Source organism: Taeniopygia guttata, chromosome 1 (assembly GCF_048771995.1).
Source record: "Taeniopygia guttata chromosome 1, bTaeGut7.mat, whole genome shotgun sequence".
NCBI lineage: Eukaryota > Metazoa > Chordata > Aves > Passeriformes > Estrildidae > Taeniopygia > Taeniopygia guttata.
This window is the reverse complement of record NC_133024.1, coordinates 13,526,589-13,551,284: the sequence shown is the minus strand read 5'-3', so window position 1 is coordinate 13,551,284 and position 24,696 is coordinate 13,526,589. Positions and strand designations below refer to the sequence as shown.

General features: G+C 38.4%; 1 long non-coding RNA gene across 4 annotated transcripts in view; it reads right to left on the bottom strand.

The window, feature by feature from the left end:
- Positions 1 to 24,696, bottom strand: part of LOC115493375 (uncharacterized) — a 151,365-nt gene that overhangs the window by 16,800 nt on the left and 109,869 nt on the right. For 2 of the 4 annotated variants that reach the window (XR_012053593.1, XR_012053595.1), the window contains exons 3-4: positions 6,369 to 6,499; positions 484 to 584 (exon numbers count right to left, since the gene is read on the bottom strand). This is a non-coding gene — a long non-coding RNA (uncharacterized lncRNA). The remainder of the gene's footprint in view (positions 1 to 483; positions 585 to 6,368; positions 6,500 to 24,696) is intronic. The other 2 variants (XR_012053596.1, XR_012053592.1) reach the window with 1 other exon arrangement.

Genomic DNA, 24,696 nt, shown 5'->3' with positions numbered 1-24,696 from the left:
GATCAATGTTCAACAGACCACTGGTTTTGATGGCAAACATTTAACTTTCAGCCATTAAGTAGAAGAGGAAATTCAGGTTGTAACAAATTACCTGGCATCTAAACAATGTTAAAGTTGTCCATTAGGAGTGCCTGTAGACAGTGCAACAGCACATTAGTTTTAAATTGCAAAGTTCAGTCAATGGAGTGATAGAGTTCAGATCTGAATCGTTTTACTGAGCTAGTTAAAGGCCTGAACAGTGAAATGTATTTAAAGTGAACAAGAGTAGAATGGAAATACTTTTCGATGATCAGAAGAAGATTGCAATCCCCACTCACAAGAGTAAAAAAAAATACTGAAAAGCACTGTAAAACATAATGGTAGTTAAGGTGATTTTTTTCTATAAAATTGCCCTATGAAACTGATTTAATTGTGTTTTAAACTGTGTGGACAATTTGAACAAAAGAATTTTTTTAGCATTATATTACACTTTGTTTTTCTTACCTGCTACAGCTCTTTCCTTCTACATTGTCATGTCACCCAAATGTCTGTTCACATCAGCTTCCCAGTTAGGAGTGTTTTCCACCTTGGATAGGTCTGGAAACCTAAATAAGGCAGAGGAATAAAAAGAAGGAATATATAAAAGAGAAAGACAGATAGTGGTACTGTTTGGGACAGTAGTCTAGAAATGAGATATTTTAACCCTCTGTAGTTTAAAAACATTTCATTGGAAACTATTTTGGGCATATCAAGCTCTGTTACCAGCTGCTTTTTACTGCATCACAGATGAGGAAGCACAAAAAGTATTTTGTTCATGAAATGTTGATGTGAAAAAAGTTAAAGATGCTGGCGAGTACAAGCTCCCGTTCCAGATGGGATGTGTTACAGAACTATCTGGAAATGCAGCCACAAGCATGATGGAGGGAACTCTCAAACTTCTCAACCAGAAAATTTATGGGATTTTAGTTGGTTCTTGGTGTTTGCCTCCTCAGCCTGACTCCCTGCTTTGAATTTCTCTACTCTATACTTTCTTGCCCCTCAACAGAAATGTTTTGTGTTTATCTCCACTTTTAACCTGAATTGCAGTTCCTTGAACAATCACATTCTTCTGCTGTACCAGGGATCCTAAAAGGAAGCAGACCTGAGTGGAGATGAACCTGAGGGGTTTTAAAACATAAATTAAAATGTGAGAATGGAACTCATATAAGCCTGCAGAGACAGTGACAGTAAATGGTGCTTTTCTGTTTCTTGATGTATATGTTGAGAGTGTGTGTCCTGAAAATATAATGGTTAAACATAGGAAGGCTTTCCTTGGAGGAAACCTCAGAGATGCAAAGGAGAAGAGAGACTGGTGGAGAAAGCCATAAATAAATGTAAGGAAAGAAGAAATGAAAGAATGAATCTCAAGGAACTGGAAGGAAATGGGAAAAAGGAAGGGGAAACAGATTAAAGAAATCTGTGCAATTATTTATTTTATACAGCTTATTTGATCAGCCCATCTAAACTCTTTTTAAATTATTCCACTTTGCTCACAATGATAGCTGCAAATTAACCAAAATGCCTAGGCAATTTTTGGCCTAATAGGACTGATTACAGTTTGTTTGTAATAACCATCAGACATGTTAGTTCTTAATGTGTGGGACAACCTCTAGGTGTTTTCAATACTCAGGAAAATTGCATAATTAAAAAGATATTTCATTCACCCATGAGTGTATGGGTAAACAAATTTCAGGTAGAAAATTCTGTCAGCTTGGAAGACCAGGGGAACTCTGCATACATGACCACTGTTGCTTGCTGAGACTGTTACTTCTCAAGAGTGCAGGCAGATATTGTTATTTGGAACTCAGTGGAGAAGTTTATTCATCTTCACGAGTCTAAAAGCCAAAGGAAATGAATACCACTATACAATCTCTCAATTTGCAGATCTCATGACCAATTACTACAATTGTGGCAATCAATGCATTAATACTGAAGATATCTCATCACTTTAGATATCCAATATAAATGTTTATCTTCTTGGAAATCAACTGAAAGAAGCTGCATAAGAAAAAAGGAAATTCTTAGAAAAAGAGAAGCCAAATGAGCAAACATCAAGCCTGTGACGAAAACCCAAAACATTAAAATTGAGCACTCTATGACATCTCTCAAAATGAGTCAAAATAAATCCAAAAATGTCCAAGAAGTACAGCTATTAGTCACTGCACTTGCCTGATATATTATCTTGAAGCATGAAAATTTTCACAAAGGATGGTCATAAAAATATACATCTACAGGAAGAGTTCTGGCTCCTCACTGTTTGTGTGGGAATTATTGTGACAGACGGTTCTGCTCTTTTCTTGTAACTACTGAGGCAGTCAGTGCTGTTGAATTAGTGCTCTTATTTTTATGAAAAAAAAAAAAAATAGCCGAATTTTTTTTCAGGACTGAGAACACAATTTCAAATTTTTAGTGTCTGTCAGTGCTGACCTCCAACTCAAAAAGCAGAAGAAAAAGAAAATATACATTCTGATATCACAAAGCTTCATAGCTATACATGAAGTCATTGTTATTTGTACTTATTTTCTGACATTAAAAGATGATTAAGACATTCTTATTAAGATTATCCTGTGCAATTAAAACAAAACCCATCTAACCTGAATGAGGCACTTCAAAGATTTTAGAATTATTAGTACAATAATATCTAGAGTAAAACATAATCATATCACGGACCAAATCAATGATCTGTTTTTGTTTTCTATATATCAAGTATTTTAAAGGCATACAATTAATTTCCTCTCCTGAAGCACGAAGCCAGAAAATCTTCATAGGAATTTATGCTACTATAAGCAGAAAACAATATGCCATCTAAATGGACAACTGCCTGCCTGTATATTTTTATACTTGCTTCTGCATCAATATCTGTCTGTTTCTTCATCCTGTGGCAATGAAAACCATGGTCAGTTTAGCACTATGATAAAAAAAAAAAACAACTGAATATGTATAAATTTTTATTAAATTTTATCTTGTAATTCTACTTTACTTTGTGTGACTTTTGTTTATTCCCCAATGAACTTAGTATTTTCTACATCTGTTTTTTAATGGGTAGCATGAAAACTACACAGCATTTGAGGTGAAGAGGCAGCATTCACTAAGGGCATAAACCACTTTTTTTTGTATTACCAGATCTGTTTTCCTTTCCATACTGCCTAAGCCTCCTTATGATTGAGCTGTTCAGAAGAGCACTGAGGTCTTTTGCTCCAGTGGCTGCAGGGGAACAAGAAAGCTTAAAAGATTTTGGACCATATTAGGATGTTCAGCAGAGAACAAATGAACTTGGCCAGACCTGTAGGACAACTGTTTCACAACTGTCAAAGTCAGGTCTTCAGTAACCTAATTTTCAATGTCTTCTTGTTAACAACTTTAAGTTATACTTCTGCTTTAACATACTAGATAATTACACTATTTTCTCAAGAAACACTCCAGCAAAGAATGGGAAAACACTCACTGCTTTTAGGACTTTTTTCTCCATGTCTCCCTGCTCCACAAATGGAATTTTAACATCAGTTCTATGCACAAGGTGGGAGCACTGAAGTTCTGGACTATACTTTCACAGGTGATATTAGTGATGAAGGAGAATGATGGCAACAGATGTGTCAGAGTGCTATTTTTCCATCATACCTCCCAGAGGCTGCATAAATTACAGATATTTAAAAGTGTGTTGTGTTGGGACTGGGTAGCAGACAGCCTGGGTACTGGATCAGCTTTCACCTCCAGTTGTAAAATTTTAAGTTCACTCTGCTAGAAAATGCTGCCCTAGCACTTCAGGAATCACAGTTGATATAGGATTAAAAAAACTCCAACAACAGCAACAAAACAAACACTTCTAGTGTACAATAAAAAATGAGGGGAACAAAAGGCATCAGTAGTCAAAATCAATTAACAGCCAACAGGTGGGTTAAAGAAATAGCATTTTTTCAACAATACCTCAAGAAAATCTTATTTTTTCAAAGGCAGGAATGTCTCACCTGGACACTCATCCCATTGCAAAAATGTCACCAGCTGGGCTCAAAAGAAATAAGTGTTAAACTTGCCTCTAGTGACCATGGTATTTGCATTTTAAAAAGAAAAGTTGTCTCGTATAAGAAACCCATTTTCTTCCTTCTCTTAAACTTTACTTCCCCAGTGGAAGCATTACATCATAACCCACTCTGAGAAATTTTTCTACACATATTTCATCAAAATATCAAACACCAGGATATTTAGGTGAAAAGTGACAAGGTATCAGTTTGCAAAAGCCAAGGCACCAGCAACTTACTGAATAACATTAGCAAAACCCAAATCTCGCCATGACCCCAGTAAAAATGCTTGTATTGAATTTCTTTGTGAGATTTCTTATTTAAGCCAGTTGTTAATAGATTTCATATGAGTTGGAGTAGGTTTTGTGCAGTGCTAACTTTTACACATAACATGAGGCCATATGTCAACTGCTGTGATAATCCAGTGGGAAACACAACATTCAAGAAACCTTCTCTATAATACATGCATTTACTACAAATTTACAGTCAACCAGCTAAAATAAAGGAATGTAATTTACTGTAGAGGTCTTCAGAGGTCAAAATTAATATTATTAACTGCATTACCAAAGAACCCAAGCACATAAGTAGCATAAACACCACTAAACATTAAGTAAGGATGAAGAACGTGCACACCCAATATCAATTCATCATGCATCACATCGAGAGGACAGGTGATACTTCCAGAAAAGCCTGCCAGGCTGTCACCTGTGTTGATGACACTCTTGGCTTCCTCACATATGCACTTTAGCATGGTGCATTATAGTTTTGCTGCTCAGCTTTAGAGAAATTCATCTAGTACACAGTGGTGCTGTCTCATCTGAGTTGAAGCCATATGGTGCTTCCTTACAGATAATGCCTTGGACTGTCAGGAAGATGAGCGTTTGTGGAGCGGCGATGCACCTCTGTTCCGTGCAGTCTCTTAAAACTTGCTTGGATATCAATTGAAACCCACCGGGTTAAAACATCTGTGAGAAATTACAGCTGTAATCGATTGTCTTGGCTAACGTGCTGCTGTCATGAAATCCTATTGCTCCTTTCCAGTGGAGTAACGCTTTCCAAAGAGAAGCAGAAGGGTGTAATGAATGACGTGACAAAACTATCAATGTTAAAAAAACCGAAGCCGGCAAATAATGGTTTTCGGATTCCTCAGGTAGAAATGCAGTAAGTTAAACCTGGATAATGCCAATATACTGTGAGAATGTGTACAAAAGGAACATTTGACACAGATACCTAATATTTAAACAGCATGCATTTTTGTCCTTCTGAAAAATGTCTGTGTTCAGAGATACAGAATAGTTGTATTCGTACCCAATGTTAATCCAATCAAAAATGTCAGGAAAAAGCATAGTCCTCATCTCATTCTTTAAACCAGGACCTATACCTCAGTGTGAAGTCAGCTGCAGTTTTAAATTCAATCCATAAAATGATGCATCGCCAAGCCTGAAATTTTTTCAACTTCTGAATAGGTGTTTGAATAAATAACTCTTTAAACTGATTAGGTAGCTTGTCTAAGAAACACAAATGCAGGCATTTTTATGTCAACTACTATTCATGTTTGTATACTGATATATTTGCAGGACTTGAGATGCAATAGTGTAAAAATAATTTCTAGAAAACACTTAGATGAAATGTCTTGTTTTGACCTGTAACAAAATAAATATTTTTTCCATAATGTCTCTCAGGTTACTGAGAAACCTAGGCTGGGTATCATATCTTTCCTTTCCCTGAAGGAGACACCTAAGGAATGTGAAATTACGCTGGAAAATGGTCTCAGTAACCCCTTAGGTTGTCAAACCTTTGGCTGCACAAGACTAACAGCTCTTTGGAAAGATCTGTCTTAGCAACACTTCTGCAGCCCAAAGGCTCAGACCACAAACTTTTTAAGGGAAAAGTGATAAAGGTTCATTAATGTTGATAAGACGTATTTTGGTCCAGAAGCAAGTCACAGAACTCATTAGCAGGTAGAATTATAAAAATAATGGATGAGGACTCCTGCAGCTTGGTGAAATGTAAGCCTGAAGTATTTAAGTTATTTTTTCTTTATTACAGGTTTTTTATAGTAGTTTGCAGTCATGGTCTGCAGTTTTCCTCTCAATGCTGTTTCTCTGCAGAGAAAGTGAAGAGAGGCACAAAGCGACAGAGGATTTATTTTAGCTCTCTAAGTTTAAAGCAGGAGTGACCATTCTGTGTCTCACACACCACGAGAGATGCTATACGTGCTCAGCTGTGACAGAGCTCATGTCTCAAGGAGAGAATTAAAACCAGTGTGGCACTCCCAGAAAACAAACCTGCAAAACAGTAGAATTCAAATAGAGAAATGAAAATAAAAATTACCCATTTGCAGTCAGGAAGACACTCAGTGATGAAAAGTTCTGCATGTAGTCACAGCAGCAGAAATGCTTAACAGCTGCCTGCAGGCCTGGCACTGTGGAGTGCAAGGTTCACCTCATCTGTGACTGATGATGCTGCAGAAAATTATAAAAGGCAAAAAGCCCTTGGAGAATGCAGCCAGGGTCTCACCTTTCTAAGTATATGAAATAAGTCCAAAAGTTACTTCAAATTTTGTTAGAAGTGGCTATATTCTAATCATGAACAGAAAGACCAAAACATCACCAAAATTAAAAAAAAAAAAAAAAAAAAAAAGATGATGTCACAGCTGTCACAGCAAGAAGTAAAATTAATACAGTATGTGAAAGTCATGTCTTATTTACAGTGTTGTTCAACCTGTTTGGTTTGTAAGAATACACTCACTAAGAGGTTTAATACAGGGAAGCATTTCATAGAACCCACAAAGAAATTATTCCACAGCATCTTAGCAAATGTGTTATGTGATCATCTCTTGCACCAGAAAGAGCAACAACCACACCATGAAACATTAATTTGAGGTTCATTACTTCTGTACACATAGACACACACACAGATTTTCTCTCTTTGTATAGATACTTTTATGTACACATGTATGTGAATATAGAAATATAATGCATAGGATGCATACACACAAAGAAATACCTGTATGTATCATGTATAAGAAAATAAAATGCAATATATGATGAAGATGACATGAATGATGTACATTGCAGTGACCAAGAAAAAGCAGATAACAATTGATTGGACTGTACTTTCACATAATGGTGAAAAGGATTTCATGAGGTGCCAAATGATATATCAACTCAAATTACTTCTCAAGAAACTGTATATAAATAATTTTCCCTCGCAAGTTATGAGATATGTAAATCTATTGTTACCACAAAACTGAGTGGTTTTGCTTGCTGCATGCATGGAAACTTTACTTCAGTTGAAGAACTTGCTTTGCTCACTTTCTTCTACCAAAACTGCCCAGACTTTTTTCAAAGAGTTGAAAAAATATCCGAGAAGTCTGACAGCTGCTGGAAATGGCAGTGTATGTTCAAATGGGGCACCTACCTTCGCTGTTGTGCTGTCATGCTAGAACATACAAAGAAGAAAATTGGAGCTGCTAGTGAAAGTGTTTCAGATATTATTCACATAAGAACCCTGAGTCAAGGACTTGACACAATTTGCCCATGATAAAAATTCAGCTCCTCACTGCCTCAGCCAGGTTGGTGCTCCGTAAGTCACCAAAGCTCTCATAACTGGTTCAATGAGGAAGTATGAGGCAATATTTTATTAAAGTGTTCATTGGCTGCAACAAAGTAAAGCCTTTGAGAGATTTGGAATGTATCAGGCTAGTGTTTGTGTCAGATGTGTGAGAACTTGTTCATTAACACTGCAATTAATTCAAAGATAAGGACTGCCTAGTCTTTTCTTACAAATCCATCTCAGCAGACTTACACAGTTATTGCAGCTTAGAAATCATCACAAACCCAAAATCCTGTACGCCATTGATTTCTCTGTATTGTAAAATCTTAGGTGAAGAAGCCCTGAATAATTCTTAATTTCACTTCTATCTAATTTTTCTTCCATAGTGTTATCATATCTTTGGAAGATTCATTGCTTTTCTTTCCTTCACTGGATTTTTGGAGCAAATTGTGTTCACATCTTAGTCTTTTTTTAACAATATTAAAGAAAAGAAAAACCTCAAATCAGTACATCTTTCCTTCCCTATAGGAAGGCATGGCTGGACATTGTAAAACAAAAAAAGAGGGAAGATAATTGGAGCATTTTGGAAGGAATTCCAGAACTGTGTCATGGGTTACCTCTCATACATAGAAGTTAGACTGTAGATTGTGACTTGAAACCAGTCTGCTGAAAGGTGAAATTGTCCAAACTGCTCTCCAGGCTCAGAGTGATTTTGAATCTATTTTACAGAATGTCTTACAATAGCATTTTGGTTCAGGCCAGCAATTAAATCTTGGCAGTCACTCACTATTCACCGTGCCTCGGTCTACATACCAATGCAGACTCTGTGAGCACACTTCTGCATTCTGCATCAAATTAACTAAAGCATTGTGAGCTCTCCTTACACGCTTCAGCCACGACGTTCAGTCCATAGGATCAGTCTGGAGCCAGACCAAAGGCAAACACAAGAATGCTGAGAGTTGTGTCTGCTGGATCTTCAGCTACATCTGCTTTTCCACGCTGAGCTTCTCCATTGTGTAACTTATCCTGATAAGATACACACAACTTTGGGGAGGGCTGTAATTTTCTGCTGTGCCTAAATGTATCTGCAGAGAAATAGGACCAGCTCCCAGCTGTAACTTGAATGCAATCCAGAATATGACTACAAATCAGTGGGACAGCACTGGCTAGAATGGTTCAGAATCATCAAGGAAAAAGATTAAATTATAGACTTAATTCCAAAATATTGTTTGATTCTGAAATGATCAGGGGATTAAATAAGGACATCACAATGAAATAAATGGAGTTAAAGTTGACTATGCCATCTGTGAAGTTGGCTCACAGACTGATATTGCTGGTCGATGTTGGAAATAAAATTGCAATGCACTAATTACCTGCTCCTTAGGATCCCCATAAATACACTGAATTTAGCTACAATATGTTTAAGCACTTATTCCATAGATAATATCAAGATAAACTATTTTCAGTCAGCTCTGGCCCATTATGGGTGTAAAATAGTTGTCAGCCCAAACAACCATACAACATTTAAAATTTAAACATTTAAAATGCGAAGCGCATGTGTTTTAACCATGCACAAAAACCCTGAATTTAACCTTTTTCAGATTATTAGTATTTTCCATAATATTTTCAGAGGATATAATAAAACTATTTAGTCATTTAAGTCAGTGATCATGATTTTTTTCCAGTGTACACTTAATTTGCAAACTTGGCAATTCTAACTCATATTTTAATAATTTAAATTATAAAGCATGGCAGATTAGGTTTTGTCAAAAAGTTCCAAGATTGATAACGGCAGAGTTAAAAACAAATCCTGTCACTAATTTTATTGCAAACAATACAGACAGTACAGACAAAATCATACTATAGTTCTCATTAAATTTGCAATGACTCTAAAAAAACAATTAGTGGTACTATAGAATTCAAGGAATTCCAGACTGTTGAAGTAACTGATTGTTTGCACTGAAAAATGAAGAGCTTTGTGGCTCACTCTGTACAACAGAAGGGTCTCACATTATCCTGTAGATCCAGCCAGTTCTTTCCTCCCTTCCTAATGTGTTTCAACCCAGAATGCTCACAGCCTCCTCCATATTTGGTCTCCAGACCTTTATAGTGCTTGTGATGTTTCACATACATCGTTTCCATTCCACGGGGCCAAGGTTGCTCTGCCAGACTGAAGGGCCAGGGTAAACACATTTCCAATTTCAAAGCTGTTTGTTTTGGTAATTCGAGATAGAGAGGTTCTGAAATTGGTATACACTCATTTTTGTGTTTACCAGAGGCTGTTTCAGATCAGAATTACTCCCACAGCCCTCAACTTGCCAGGGCCCACATGTGTAGCATAATGTCTAACAAAGAACCAAAATGAGAGAATCCAAACATTTACTTAAAAAAAAAAAATGGAAAAAACAGCACTTCATTCCACTTCATCCCACTTAAGAAATAGCTCTTGCTGTACAATCATTTAATAGGAATGAGGGGTAAAGTGTTGTCTCAAAGGTAATTTCAGCAAGAAAATTGAGAGGAAAAGAAGCTTTTGAGCTATACAGAATGGTGATGGCTTTGACTATATTTTACATGAAGAGAGCCCTCCAGCTGAAGGACATTTGAGACACACAGCGCTTTCATGTTGCTGTGGTAAACTGAACCAGAATCAAGAAGATACCTTGGGTTAGGTATTTTTGTTTCAAATTTGCAAGGTCTTGTCACAAGTTCTCTGAGGTTATTAGTGTCATTATTAACTTATCTGTTTAAGAGTGGTGCCTTGAAGACTGCAATGAGATTGAATCTGCCGTAGGCGTTTTACGAGTGCTCTTGTATTCTCTGTCACATAAATACCAATGAAATGGAATGAATGATCAAAAAGGAAGAAAAGTGACAAAGAATTGGAGAAGTAGTTGCAATAAATCCAAGAGCAAAGCTTTTCTGCAGAGTAGACTTGGGCAGACTGTGCTCCTTTGCCCCCCATGTGCTGTCAGGACATAACCTGCACCCATGGCAAGGCACACTTTGGGCAACTGGTCAAGGCTCCCTTCTTGCCAGGCTCTAGGACACCAACAAGGTCTGCAGCTTGAAATGGGCTTCTATCCAAAAAACCTTGGATTTGAATCTCTTCTAGGTCAACCATCTATTTCTGGGAGAACAGCCAAAATGAATAAGCCCAGATCCCTCTTAGTCCAATGAGCAACCATCCAGAGCACATTTTTCCCCCCAATAACTACATAATCCACAGAAATTATTATCACAGCTCAATAACTTTACCATTATAAAGGAGTGAATTAACTCCCCCTCCAACATTTTACATTATCATAAGCTCGTGCGAGCAGCTGTATTTTAGAGCTAGCAATATGAAATCTTCAGTGGGACCACTATCTTTATAAAAGTTATATACAATAGAAGGAAGTTTCATTCTCCAGGTAATTCATGTGTGACTTACAGTTTTTATCATCTCTTGGTAATTTTTTTCCCTCATCAGGATAAGTTTCACTGGGTATATCATGTGTCATATTTTAAATAACATATTTTGATGCATGATATCCAATACCATATTCATTATTCTTCGTAAGGCTAGAGAATCCAAAACAATAGAAATTCTTATTTACATCTGACTTGAACACAACCCTTTTTACACATGAAAAGCCCCATCTGGTATGTGAGAGCACATATAGGATTACTCATATTTGCATGATGTACACAACTACATGCAATAATTGTGTAAAAATATTCAGCTTTTCTGAGGGTACCCAGTTCAGCCAATACATACATTTGCCATCAGCTGTGATCAACACATAATAAAAAATTTAAAGATGTTGCCTTCCAGAATCCTAAAACACTGTCTGAAATATTTTATCTAGCTTAGATAATAATCCAGCCAGTTTTGTCTGCAACACTTATCTCTATTACTGGAATAACTGAGCTCCTCATTGTCTTTTAGAGTGGACATCCATTAAAAAAAGTAATTTTTGCTTGCTGTTCAAAGACTGTGAAGCTCAGAACAGAGCTGTACAAGACATTTTGTTAGCTGCTCTCAAAGTCCTCTTCTACCAAAAGATGAAAGGTCGAACATTACTTGCAAAAGCATCTGAGAGATATCAAAGATCTGTATGAAGGAGGAAAAAGTGAGCTCACTTCCTTTTGGATGAAAGGCACATGATCAACTCAGCCACCTGTAAGACCATAAATTCCAACCTTAGGCTGAATTTCCCAAACTTTAGATTCTTTGCTGCGTACTGCAATCTCCTGCCCAGGGTGAGGAGTACATGCAGGATGCTGGAAGAAATTGGTGTAAATATGTGGGTTTCCCCAACCTCAGTTTGCTGAAGGAGTCACCTAAACCTCCCAAAACACTCATTTATGCTTTTCCAAGACATGCAGGTACATTATAATGAGCTTCAGAGAGGTATCTTTCTGGAATTAAGACTCTTTCCCTCATCTTGGAATTACAGGTGTCCAGATCTGCTGTTTGTCACAAGGCTGAGGCTGTGGTAATGGCTGCCCTGTATTTAATGACTGCATTTCTCTGCCAAAGTCCACCACATAGTCTGTCAGAGTTTTACACATATTTAATTCCTTGCATATGCAAAGTGAGGTTTTTGGCATGCCCAGAATATTTTTCCTCTTGAGTCAAACTGTTCAAGGTTTTTTTCAGAGAAATTATCTTCCCATCCAGTGGAACCTGAGGATTTTGAACATCTGAGCAATAAGTCTGGATGCCCCAAAGTGCCAGACAAATGCCACTGTAGATTCAGGATCAACTCAGAGCAAATGTGCTCTGAGTTCAGCAAGTCTTAGACATGCTGGATACCACACAGATTAAATCTGACACATTCTGGGATTGCTGGGCTCAGCAGATGCACAGCCTGGTGGTTCTGCAGACATTTTCAAGTTTATAAACAGAAATAGGGGGAATGCCATTTAAGATTGTTTGAGCCTGTATTCTGTAGCTTCAAGGAAGGTGTTCTAGCAGTGACTGACAGGTATTCAGGAGTGATCAGAGGAGCTCACTTTCAGTGCTAGAAATAGTTCAGTTTGTATTGAATAAATAACTGGTAACTGGGTCTGAAAAAGGGAGGGAGGGAGGAAGGCTGAGAGTATGTTACTTTTTAGCCTGATCGTAAAAGAAAATAAAAAGCAATAGTAAGTCTGCTGTGATCTGCCATCTTTTGTGTAAGAAGGCTTTATGCAGATTTGCTTTGACACACAGTGGATTTGGCCACTAAGGCAAGAGAGTGAAAAAACATTTCTTTGTCGGTTGCAACACAGCTGATCAGAGCTAAATCCTCATTAGGATTAGGCTCTGTGAGGCAAACTTTTAATAATCTAGACCTTCAATGAGCTATTGAATGCTTTCTGAAGAGCTCTCCATGCACCTTACTCTTACAAAAACAAATATGAATACAGAGGTGCACAAATCCTGCTGACTCTATTCACTCACCTGAAAGAACAGAAAATTTCTACAGCTGGGACAGAGCACTGAGCTCAAGTGAGTTGAATGCCAAAAAAGCCATTAAACAAGAGAACTAAATCATGGATCATCTCTACCTTTGTAGATGGAGAAATAAACTCCAGGAATAAACAAGAACAATTCAGATGATATGGAAAAAATAAATTTTTAAAATCACATGATTTACATAAAGTGACAGCTATCTTAAAATGTCCTATTCCCTGCAGATATACTTTGAGCATTTAAAGAAAAAAAAAAATCAATTTGAATGAGGTGCTTATGAGGATCTTGATCTCTGATCCATGAAAGTATTTATTTTATCATAGACTAAATTATTGTATTGAATGAAGATATTTTCCTAGAACAGGATATTAGTTTCCCAGGGACACTTTGAAGCTGGCCAAAACTTTCAACTCTATTTGCTTTTATGCAACTTTTTGATCTTTTCGGTTGTATTCTATATTGGGCAAAAAATGCTGTTTTAAGAAATATTAGGCATAGCAATGTGAAAAAAAAGTCAAAAAGAATAACCTTAGGCCAGCTATCTTTCCAGTATTCCACAGTCATGTGACAGCTGAAATCTGTGTAGCTGCCCACTATACTCTGCATATTTAGCAAAAGCAAACCCACCCCGAGCCCTAAATCCAAGAAATATAACAAGGGTAAAGAGCATTCTTATTCCCTTTCATCTATCACATTTCTTCTCTAGTGAACTCACAGTAAATTTCTCCCATGATAAAAAAAAATTTAAAAAATTGAGGAGTAAGTTCTACAACGTATGTCAGTGTCCTGATGAAACATCTCTGTAATTAGAATAAGTGAGTAGATTTTAGCAAGGGGATTTAACACATCATGCCTTGTTCTTTTGGCTTTGAGCTATTAGCTGAGATCTCCGAGTTTTATCCCATACCCCACTTAAGACTTCCCTGTGAAACTTATTTCAGATATGAATCACTAAAAGCTGGATTTCGAATCTGATTCTTCCCTCAGCCTCATTTACAGATGGGAAAGCTCAAGGCTTTTCAGTTACAAATTCAGCTTTGTCCTTCCAAAGATCCTTCAAGCAAATTCAATTCAGCAGCAGAAGCGACAGTCTGGATTTGAAGGAGTCACCTGCTGACAGGTGTGTGTGTTGTGTTTGGAGGGCCAGGAAGGGCAAAAGGAGCTGGAAAATGATATCTGTGTGGTAACAGGGATGCAATAAAATTTGAGTAGTGTTATTGGATAAAGGAGAGAGATTTGCAGGTGAGGTGGAAAGGGAGAGTTGGGGGTCTGTGAGGAGAAGAGTGAATAGAGTAGGAAAGGGACAGATGGTTGTTAGTAGAAGAACCAGATAATTGAGGGGGGAAGAAAGATCAGCTTGGGAATGTTACCTTCGACTTTTGTTGTTCTCCCTTCTGTTATGTCTTACTCAAAACCCAATTAACTCTCTCACAATCCCTTGTTTACTGCTCCTGTTGCTTCTGGGCCAGTGAGGAGGTGCAGAGCAGAGGCTTCAGAGTAGTAAAGCACAAGCTGCCCTCAAACCTTGTGGAAGCTGGGGCCACCAGAGCCTGAGACTGTAGGAACACATCTTCCAGGACAGTCAGAACAGCCTTTTTCTGCTCCAACTTGCTTCTCCAAATTGGTGCCTGATTCCTGTGCCTTTGCTGCCTCTGCTCCCAGGTGTAAGCTCCAGCATCCACAAATAGACCCTCTGCAATCAGTGAGGCTACTCATGTGAGTAATGGCTCACAGCTGGATGCAAACAGAGTCATAAGCTCCCTACATTTTTAGTTTTTGAATGTTAGTATTTTTCTTGTGGGTTTTTTTTCCCCTGAGAAATTGGATAAGAAAATTGCTTTTCCTAAAATTTTCTACATTTAGGATCACAGTGATCAGCACAGCTAGACAAGTAAAAAGGAATCTTAAGTGAAGTTATTTCAAAGCTCCTGCAACTCATAGCTTTTTGTTGTTGTTGTTCTATAAAGGTCTTTTGCTGATATAGTTTTTAAAAGCAGTGAACAACTCTCCTGTGATTTCAAAGCATCCCCAATTCTAGTAAATCCAGTTGTGGTGATCAGAGCCTATTAGTTCACCTGACTTTTGTGAGATCATGCTGAATTTACTTTTTACCAGGTATCCATCCCATTTCTGGTAGGATGTGGTTTTGAGAATGCACCAGGAATCTCTAGTGATAGTGTTATCACTGAAGTCACTGGGCAAAATGGATAATATTTCCTTAGGTTCTTCTGTTTTAATAAATCTGAAGTAAAAAATAGGACAAAAATTTCAGGATAAAAGGAGGAGATTTTTTGCTGAGGAGCTGATTTTTAGGACACACTTTGAAAACTTGTTCAATGTCCAACCGTTATATCTGCAAAAAATGATGAATTTGATATAATTCAAACCCCGTGCTACTGGCTACTGTATTGATGCCTTAAAACCTTTCAGATTCTCTTCAGACCTTGATTGTAAGCAGGTAAACTATCTTCTAAAAATCCTTGTACTTCCTAGCAAACGTCACAACACTCCTCACTCAGAAGGATGGTGCAAGGAACTTACTCATTCCTCCTTAAAATAAGGCAAATCTCTAAAGCAATTCTATCCGATCTGAAAGATATCTGGAAACATACTTAAAAAATCTTATTCTTTTCTGAATTCCTACTTAAATTCTTTATACATATTGCTTTGTGATTTACTTCTCTGTAATTATCTCTCCATCTTCCTCTCCCCGTAGCTATCTCTGTGCAGCCTCCTCTGCCCAGCAGCTCTCTCTGTCTCTGGGTTGTACAGCTGATCATTCATCATTATTCCTACTGCTCTTCCTTATGCCATGGCTACAACTCCTCATCCCACTTTCCCTGTTCCTCATCTCTCCCTGCCTCCAGGACAAGTTCATCTTTCTTTCTTGCTGTAGCTATAGCAAGTCACAGCCTGTTTCCCATGCTCTCCCTCTCACCTATCCAGTTTATAAACTCTCACTTCACATCTCTATAAAGCTCTTCCTCTGTCCAGACTTCACCGCTTCTTTCCTTCTTGTCTCTTACTACACTTGAAGTTCAATGAAGGACAAAGAAAGCCACAAAGGCTGCATGGGACAGTCCCACACTGATTTTCAACCCTATTTTTGCTGCCATCTCCTATTTCAGTGGCTCCCTAATTCTGTCCAAAATCTGTCTGTGCCATGAGAAGTTTGATTAGCAAAATTTTTATCCCGTAAGCCCACATGAACAGTTGTATTTGAAATTTGGTTTAAGCCAATAAATCCATAAAACCTGAAAAACATCTCTTGACAGATTTCTGAGCAAATGGACTTCATGGCAAAATATTTATAGAATGATGACTTTTAGATTGATCAGGCAGAAAGATGAGCATTTGAAAGTCTTGTGTTTGTCTGAAGAGGGAACATGTTTGAGGAGAGGATGTCCATACAGCTGGAGGTAGCAGTGTGCAATAAATTCACATTTATAGCAGCCTTGCCACACTGAAAATAGGTAAGGGTAGGCACATTGGTAGGATAGCAACTGCCTTTTTTCAGAATTTGCCTGTATTTATACATTATTATACATATTATATCAGGACTGTATTTTTGATGAAGTGATAAAGAAGCACAAAGTTCTGCTCACTGCCTCAGGTGAAAAAACTTCATCTTATCAATGCTTGGAGAACTTCAAAAAACACCCCAAAAATATCAGCACACACATGCAAAGATCAGTTGTACTTATAAACTTCAGTCATTTTCTCCAGACTGTTGGGGTTTTTTTCTTCATTTTTGTTCAGGCACAGCAAATAGATGCGTCAGCTTTTTGTTGGTTCAGTAACAGAAAAATCTCTCGAATCCGATTATCCCTATTCATATATAGTCTTCAGTTATTTAAAAATAAGTAGTTTGGAGATTTAGTTTTGCTTCAGAAGGTAAAGTAATCTTATTGTTCCCTAATAAGTATAGCATGAGTCGCTTCACTGCAATAGTCCCTCCACATTCCAGCCTTTATTGTCTCCAAATTAAGGAAACTGTTAGATGCATCTTACTGTGAGGAAATGAATATTTCTGATCCCTGCTGCTAAATAACACGGCATAAAATTCCTCTGAATGTACACCAGATCAGTTTGCTAATATGAAAACTGTCCCTTGAACGCATTATTCAATAATTTTTAATTTCAGCAATTATTTATAATTTGTTAAACCTGTAGACTAATATCACAGACAAAAAGTGAATGTTACTTCTTTATCAAGGGGGGTCCTCATGAGCTTCCAGCCTTTCTTAGTTCTTGGCAGAAGCTTGATTGTGATAATGAAGCATTATAGCCATGGGTCTGTTAGAAGCCCTGTTCTGTTTTTGAAAGGAGCTGTAACAATTGCCTCCTGTTTGAATCCATTTTACACAATCCTCACAACAATTTTTTACTCCGTGATCATTTATTACACATTATTACCTGAGCGCTCGGGGACTCCCAGCGCCGCGGAGGACTCGCCCTGCTGAGAACAGCAGACAAATAAATGGGCAAAGAGCCTCTGCCCCTAAAGGTTCTCAGTAAGGCTCTGGGGGGTGTGTGGTGAGGACAGAGGTGCTCCACACCCCACACAGCAGCCAAGGAACATCAGGGCCATGGTGGGGCACTGCCCTGACAGTGCCAGGTGTTCTGCCACTGAGCCGGAGGAGCACAGAGGCAGGAACGCTTACACTGAGCACCAAAGGAGCCCCACAACACCTCCCACTAATAACTAGAGAGGGCAGGTGAGCCTAGCAAGGTAATTCACTGCACTGGGAGCAGGATCTCCGCCCCATGCCAGCATAAAGTCAGACTTGGATGCACAAAGACTTGTTTCAGTGGTGCAGGAGGGAGACCTAGATCTTTATGCAAATCCTTCTCATTTCAAAGAACCCTATTTTTGACAGGTTTTAAAGAAGAGACATGTTTTTCTTACATTAATGCAGTTTCCACCTCAGCAAAGCAATGTACTTTAAGAAATATCATCTTAAAAACAGGTTCTGTCTTTAACTAAGAAACCCTGCCTTACAAAGCTGTGCTGTATGCAGTTTCTTGTTTTCTTAGCTTATTCTGCATTATCTAACCTACCAAATATTTCAGACAGATTCTTTTTATGTAAAACCTGCCAAGAAGAATCAATGCATAAGTAGTAGAAAAGTAATTTTGACTAGTATCTGCATTACCTCCAACACATGAAATTTAACCAGCAGAGCTTGAATTAAATGAAAAACATACATATTAAAAATTTAAAATAGCAAGTACAGAAAATTGAATTGAATCAGGATTCTCCTATCACTTGGGAAAATATATGAAAAATGTTTTATTGCACAGGAGAGTCCAGACAATATTGACCAAGCCCCTCTTGACTTTCGCTAAAACATTTTTTTTGCATTAAAAACAACCAGTAAGAGCAGTGATTTATTTCTAAATTCCCTGTGTGTGCAGAGAGACACAAAGGTCCTAAAACTGCTGACTAAGATAAATTGCAGGTTGGAATGTATTTAACAAATGATAATGAAAAATGCAGAAAAATATACAGAGGAGCAGGAGATAGCAGTGGAATGGAGTACATGACCTGCCTGAGAAGTTACTACACACAGCCAAAGAGCAGATTCAACTGCAGATAAATTCCCCCAGCTATCAATACCTACAGAATTAAACTGCTATTAAGAGAATACAGTGAATCCTTCAGCTGCTTAGCAAAGATGACGGGGAAACTGGTATTACAGTAGGAGAATCAAACCCTTTTTTGAGGCAAAGTTAGGAGAAAAAAATGCGCTGAAATTAAATTATTGAGTTAGAGAGAAGCAGAAAAATATTAAACAAGTGAGTATCAATAGTCACACCTCCTGCCAGCATGGCTGCCTGCTGCACTGTGCCTCGTTCCACACTTTGGAGCATCTGGTGTTGGCTGGGATTTGAGGCTGGACACGGGAGGCAATGGACCAGTGGTCTAATAGGGCAGGGAAATTCCTGCCATCCTCTTTTGTACACAGGTGCAGCCAGCCCTGGGTTTGCTTGGTTTGTTTGCTTTTTAAAGCTCCTCTCCCTGTTTCTCTCTGCACGCGATGGCTGCAGGAGCATCTCATCAAGCTGTCCCTGCAAGGCTCTGGCAGAGCAGGTCCTACCCTGGGCCAGGGCTCAGCAGCAGCTACAGAGACGTGAGAGCAGCTCATGGAGCAGAGCAGGTGAGAGCCAGCAGAACCTGCCACCCCCCAGCACACACCTGCCTTCAGGATTTTCACTTTCTCTGCTTCCAGGCACTCCAGACATGAATGAGATGCACCAAAAAATTCCTCTGTCCACTTAAGAAAGAGCTAATATCAGAAAAGTGCAGTCCAATATCAGAAAATTGACACAGAGAATTAAGAGGGGATATTAAAAGGGGAACCTGTCTTTGGTGGATAAGAAATAAATTTAATAAAATCTTCATGCTTATAAATTAATCATCTCCTACTGAGACTCCTTCACAGGCTTAATGTTGTATTGTTTGTATGACACTACCACAGTGTGGTGCACAAACACTGGAGATGGAAATAATTCCACAGGGAATTGAAGGAATTGTTCTGGGGTGCAGACCTCAATTCATCACCACAGAATCCATGGTAAAGTAGGACTAACACTATTAAAAAATTTTAAAAAAGAAACAGAAATATATTTTTATCTCCATGTGGGAACTGGCTTTACCATCTGGGCTGAAAAGAAAGGGAAGACACAACTTCCCTTGATGAGCAGATCCTTCTGGAGACAGGTTTCAATATCCCTCTGTTACCAGCATCCTTCTCATTCTGCATATGACCTGAACCTCTATTCCTTGTGTCAACAGAGCCTTATTATTTTCCTTCTCTGCAAAGTCAGCCCTAGCACTTCTCCTAAGCCCTGGATTTACTTTGAGAAGAGGCCACCAGGCCAATCAAGTATTGACCTGGTGCTGTGAATTTTCCTCCACAGAAGCAACAACTCCAGTTTTTCTCCTGAATGAGTTTTCACAAAATAGGACTCTCATCTTTGAGATCCTCTAATCCATGTAAGTCTTGGCTGAACTGGGTAGCAGGTTCAGAAATAAGTGGAAGCAACACTGAGACAGAACAGGATCATATACTCATTGTTGCCTGGAAAATCAGCACTAAATTATATGACTCTAAGCAAAATATATATTCTGAAATGGAAATATTTAGCCAAATATAGCTGTATTGATGTCTTCATTCATTTTTCTATTTTTTCTAACTTTAACTATATATATATATATATATATATATATATATATATATAAAATCTGTTTTCCCACCCTGGGCAGGTCTGCTTTTTTCCAAGAAACTCAGATGAGAAAGGCTTTCTGATCAAGTTAAAAATAACCAAACCGAAACCAGTCCTCTATACCTAGCTTGATATTGTCACTGACTAATAGGAATGTGTTCCATTAATCCTCCTCTTTTCTCTCTTTTTTTTTTTTTTTTTTAATTGTGCTAAAAGAACTAATATTTTTAGCTAATTAAAGCTCCATTTAGATGTGTCTATCATCAGATGGGAACATTCACTCCCACCTCACGATTTATATTTGCCAGGCTCTTCACCCACCCACCCAGCAGACTGCCAGCCCTGCAGCCTGCCACAAATACACAGATCACAATTTCTGACTTGTTCTGTTCTGCAATGACCCATGACACCCCTGAAACACAGCAACCACAGAAACTCTGCTGGTACCCATCCCAAACCAGCTCTAATCCTGTGACAGGTGAGCACACAGAAATACTAAATGCCAAGCTTTAGATATGTCTTCTGGTGCAAAGCTGTATTTAGAAGATCATTCAATCATTTAAATTATGTCTATCTTTCTGCACTGAATGACTTGTGGTATACACCCCTCATAGTACCCTGCTTAAGCTGGGCAGTTTTATCTTGGTAGCCACAAGGGCATCCAGTGGTGACATTAAGCTTTGTTTTTTTGGGACAGCACTGACAAGGATTTCTGCCAACTCTTGGCTGTGCACAGTGGTGATGCTGTAGCCCACCAGCAGCCTCCAAAGGGTCTCCTCAGGGTGTCTGGCATATACAGCAGACACAAGCTGATGTGTAATGGGAAAAGAGAGAAAAATTTGCAAGGATGCCATGAACTTGGTGATCTCAAAGGTCCTTTCCAACTTAATTCTGTGATTCTCTCTGCTTTCAGCCCACAGGTTCTTCCAGGGCTGCCACTTGATGAGTTCTTTTGCAAGGGAGAGGATGGGGTGGGGGTGGTGTGTGAAAATTTTGTTTTTCAAACCATGTCTCTGCTTTGGAAGAGGAAGAGAGCAGGTCACTCACTGTTACACAAGACAACTATGAGAATTCTGCATTGTTGGATGTAACAGATAGAAAAACAGCTGGCCTGCTAAAGGTGGGATACCAGAAGTAACAGGATGAAGAAAAACAGCTCTAAAATTCCAGAAAATACTGAGCTGCAAGAGGTCTGGTGAAATTGCTCCTGATGATTTTATGTTTTTAATTTGAGCTGTACAGCCAAGCAGTTTTCCCTGCTACCTGTGTCTTGTTTATAGATGAATCATCTTTGTGCTGCCACTGCTCTCAGCTCCTTCCTTCCTCATCTGTGGCATTTCTTCCATCCATGTTAATATCTGCTATTGTAATGCAGTAGCAATAATGTAATATTGTTATTATAATGCAATATTATTATGTCTGAGCAGTCCCAGCAGCTGATCAAATAACAGGTTATGAAATATAATCTATAACCAAAAGAAGGTGCTAAAAACTACCTTGGTTTTACTCTTCCCTCCTCATTTCTCCATGCCTGTTTACCTAACACGTACACCAAGGCTTCCAGTGCTTTTTGTAAGAGACCAGATCCTGACTGCCTTTGGTAACATGCTAAAGAAACACTCATTATTTATTGGATATGACATAGCCTTTCCGACATCCCTGACTCATTCTTTGATCTCTCCTGACAATTTATTTTAAAGAATTTTGCTATCTTAAAGGATTATAACTGGTACATGGTTTTCTTTCAAAAGGATTTTTAAAGAAAAAGGGGGAAAAAAAAAAGAGAAAAAAATCCTGAAACATCATTTATGTTTTTTCTACTTTTAAAAAGTTCAGCTAAGTTCACATTCACCAGTTAAGAGCTATTTTCATTTGTTTCCTTTCCCTTCAGAAGCAAACCATCACTGCCTCATGACACCCTTATTACAGCATTTGTGTGTGAATTTGTCCTTTCATTTCTTTGATCATGAGGTAGCAAAGACCCTCGGTGTGTCACCTTGGGGTGCACTGCATGCACTCTAAGCAAGGCCAGTACTTCCATTTTTCTGTACCAAGTCAGAAGGAATCAGCTTCCTGAAGTGTAGTGCAGTCTGAGACAGCACCCATATCCTAATGAGATTTTTTTTTTCCCCTCCTATGACTACATAAACAGGAAAGCTGTTAATTTTATTCAGTTATGTAAGCACCTGTCTCAAGTGGGAACATTTCACTGAATCTCTGTGCTGGCTGGTCAACAGAGGTGTATAACACCACCTTGATGCCCTTAGAAACATAAATCATTTTCAGAAGATGCAAGTGAGGATCTTTTTTTCTTGCCCAAGCTCTCCATATTTCCGGAACTGCAATATCAAGGGAAATTTTAGTCTTTGCTTCACTCATTTTGAGCCCAAAAAAGAGATATCTGAGTAATACCATAAAGATTCAAAGATTTGGGAACATGCACAGATCAAATTTATTATATTTTTAGCTTTCTGAAAGGATATTTTAATGTATCTTGAGTCAGACTGATATTAGCAAAGTTAATGTTCCTGATTGCTGTGTACAGTGTAGTGAATCATCTCTGTAAGCTGAGGTGACTATTAGCAGCAGAGGTTAAAAGTACATTAAAATTAGAAAATTTGCTTGCTAATCTTCAACATCTAGATGCAAAGGCATTTATGAAAATTTTCCAAGAGTCTGCTCAAATCAGAGAAGCTCTACAAAATCTTAACAGTATATTTGGCAGTGAATTGCCAGAATGATGGCCAGTGTGATGGCCAGAATATTGCCATTAATTGCCATATAAATAAATGATATCAAGAGTTTGGGAGAGAAGAGTGCTGTTTGAACACTTAAACCTGCTAATAGGTTTCCTAATAAATCTAGATCTCTCACTGAAGGCAAGCATTGGAGGAGGAAATGGTGCAAGCACTCCACAACAAACAGGAAAAAAGCGATATATTCTGCAGATAAGTCATTCATGACCTCACTGAGGACACCACAGTGCTTACACAGCATGATTTAGGGATAGAGGGAATGTCACAGTTTTCTGGATTTTTTACTGTCATGCATTTGAAACAGAGAAGGATGATGGACATGTATGTCTGTTATAATAGGGGTAGTACAACCCAAAAAGAGATGAGATAATGGCTTTAGCTGATTTTAGCCCACAATAATCTGCAGTGCTTTGATCCAACACTTAAGAATTCAACATTGTTTTTGTCCCTTACCATTCTTCTCTCTTAGGCTGGCAAAAGCCTTTTTCCTAAGCAGCCTGTGGGCAGTAGAGATCTTCTGGCTCTTGGTGAGCCTGCCAGAAAATAGGGGAATTATTCCCTGCCAGCCCAACCTGGGAGCGAAAACACAATTTTTTACATTTCTGGGGAAAGGAAGTATTTTCTCCTAAAGTATCTTCTGAGAAATTATTTGAAGAGAAGGGGTTTCATGGAATGTACCCCAGGAGTCTGTCATGTTAGAGTGATCCCACAGGAAAGCCAAGCATGCAGAGAAAAAGCAAACTTCTCAAGAGAGCTCGGGTTATGGGGGGGACAGAAAAGAGGATGTCACCAAGTCACTCCAGATGTGCAGACTGGGGCTGACAGATTGCTCTGGAGGCTGAAAAGGGCACGAGGAAGGCACGAGGGCCTCACTTCTACTCAGTTATGGAGGCCACTTTTGGAGCCAAGGGAAGGATACAGGCAGATATCTGATCAGGATGAAGAAAAGAAAACCTTTCTTCCCAGAAACCTCATGCAGGGCTTTTGAGCTGCTCCTGCAAAATGATGATTTTTAACATGAAGCATAAAAATGACATCTCTGTACACAGGAACACAGCTATCTCACAAAGAAAGATGAGTTGTCCTTGGCACATAACACCAGAAGGCAACAAAGCAGAAGGCACATATCAAGTACACTGATATTACAACTGCTCCTTTACCCCTGTAAAACTACAGTGCAGGTGGGAGACTGGCAAAATTGAATTTTGAAACTGGCAAAATTGTATTTCTATATGGGATGACACCTTTCTGCACTTTTACATTTTCTGTGTTTGACCAGTTTATGAGAATTATTCTTAAAAGCTGGGACCTGCTGTTTGTGAAGCTTGTCTTGATGCAGCCTGTTTTATTTCAGTTACCTAGACCTGTAGATTTGTCTTTGTTGCCATGACCTTCATTTTCTGATGTTGTGGCTCTATGGCAGCTGAAATTCTATCACTGATATTAAGATGTGGTGCATAACTAATGGCTCTAATATTCTCCTCCTTTATTGCTAGGCCTTTAAATGAAAAAGTTATTCTCAAAATCCATCCCAATACCTTTGTTCATGAAGTGAATATCATCTTTTGAAAAGTGTTTCCAATCTTTTTTTTGCTTGGAAAAAATACTCAAATGTTTTATCTCTACCTTAACTTCTTCCTTTATTGGCCTTTTTCTGGCTTCTCTATATCTGATC